This window comes from Zingiber officinale, chromosome 5B (genome assembly GCF_018446385.1).
Source record: "Zingiber officinale cultivar Zhangliang chromosome 5B, Zo_v1.1, whole genome shotgun sequence".
Taxonomy (NCBI): Eukaryota; Viridiplantae; Streptophyta; class Magnoliopsida; order Zingiberales; family Zingiberaceae; genus Zingiber; species Zingiber officinale.
Genome location: NC_055995.1, coordinates 42,449,069 through 42,451,145, shown reverse-complemented (window position 1 = coordinate 42,451,145; position 2,077 = coordinate 42,449,069). Strand labels below are relative to the sequence as shown.

Below are 2,077 nucleotides of genomic sequence, written 5' to 3'. Positions count from 1 at the left end.
TAGATTAAAGCACAACTTGATCAAAGTACAAGATCACTGTCCTCTTGTGTTGGTATTCAAAATCGATACAAATAAAACTTAAACTAATTACACAACGGAATTAAAGAACTAGTTGTACGGATTGTTCTATCTCTGATCGCTGGCCTCTTGAGTTGGTTCCTTCGAGTTTGCTACTACCATACAGATTGTTCTATCTCTGATTGTAACTTACTATTTGTGTAGAAAGAGCCCCCAAAGGGCAAGTTTCTTGAGCATGGTTCGTGTTTCCAAAAGATTCACACACACATACGATTGAATTAACTGCGCCGGTACCCATATTCTCGAGTTTTTTAGTTAAGGCATCCAATTTTGCAGACATAAGAGTGATTGCATCCTCATCAAATTTTTCTAATCCCTTGACGAGGTTTCCAGAGAAGAAGCCACCACATCTTTCAGTTGTCCATTGATGATGGTTCTAAACTACACTCTCAATAATATCTTCGGCTTCTTCAAGACTTTTGTTCATAAGTGCCCCTCCAACTACAGAATCAAGAGACACCTTTGTATGGTAGCTGATGTCGTTATAAAAATAGTGTGGAACTAACCACTTCTAAGTCCATGATGTGGGCATTGCCTGAGCATATTTTTGAATCTATCTCATGCTTCAAATAATGATTCTAAATCTGATCGTCTGAAGCTTGCTATAAGATTCCTCATATGAGTAAGATGTGATATTATTGGCCGATAAAGATGTGTGCCACTTTTTTACCCAATCCCTCAAAGAAAAATCAAATAGCATTAATCTCATGGCTTATGCAGGGACTTCATTCATCTTCATAGTCCCACAAATCTCATAGAAAACCTCAAGGCGCTAATTCAGATCTTCGTGGGGTCCTCCCTTGAATTGATGTTGCTACAGTATAGTTATAACCACAAGCTTTATTTTAAAGTGATCAGCTTCAATGGATGATCTCGTGATGCTAGACCCCAAGTCACGTGCACAAGGTGTTGCATAATCTTTGAGAGGTTTATTTGCCATTTCTGAATATGTTTGCTTTGTTTGTTGATTTTACAGGTTCTTTCTTTTATGAAATGTACTATCAATCTCAGGATCAATAGGATATAAATTTTCTGCAATATTAGTTCTAAGTATATAAGAGCAACACTAAACAATTAAGTCTGATGAATAGAAATGTAGAAAATTGAAAAATAGAGAAAGTGAAATATAAAGACAAATTAGAAAACTGAAAACAAAATATGAAATTGTAAAAAATGGAATGCAGAAATAAATGTGCAGAAATGAAGAAAAAGAAATGAAAAAATAGAAATAAAAGAAATACAAAATGTATACAAAGTATGTGTACGTAAACTCGTAAAAAGAAAAGAAAAACAGAGTCTAGACAAACTCAAATTGAAAATCAATAAGTGCTACGCCAATTCCTAGCAACGGTGCCAAAAACTTGTTACGAAATCGTAAGTGCACGACTACGTTATCAGTAATAAAAATATTGATCCCATAGGGATTGAGAACACTCAAGGACTCACACTTTGAATTAGCTAAATTAACAAATTCTCGAGGAGATGTTTTTGCACAAAAGTAAGTATAGAAGCAAAGTAAAGTAAGCTAAAGATAAAAGTGAGGAAGTCTTGTTTAGTGAAATGTTCTAGGGGTTTCAGTTTCAAAATGATGAGACTTAATGTGCTTGGATTTACCCATTTCCTATCATCAATTTTATACATGTAGGAAGCCTAACCGAAGGACCAACACTAATCTATGACTATGTGCCAAAGTGCTTTTCCTATTGTCATCCAATCCCCCTAAATGAAAAATGGTAATATAGGAAGTCTGGTTAAGAGAGTATCCCTGTCACTAGCACCTCTGGTCATACATTCCTAAATCACACAAGTCACCTATGAGTACAAGATTAGGAAAAACCCATTATGTGCAGTTATAATCTCCCTTGTGGGGGAATTGCCCCCTTCATCAAGATCTATCCCTATATGTCTGGTTAAGAGGGTATCCTTGTCACTAGACTCCCTAGCTATACAATCTAGAGATCAATCTATACTAAATTAATAATTCACCACATCTATCAAA

The 2,077-nt window shown here is 35.4% G+C and overlaps 1 non-coding gene across 1 annotated transcript; it reads left to right on the top strand.

Annotated features, from left to right (window-relative positions):
• The first annotated feature begins 592 nt into the window (after positions 1 to 592).
• On the top strand, positions 593 to 699 carry LOC121988143. The gene has a single exon (XR_006113893.1). It is a non-coding gene; the product is annotated as a small nucleolar RNA R71 (small nucleolar RNA).
• Positions 700 to 2,077: the final 1,378 nt, after the last annotated feature.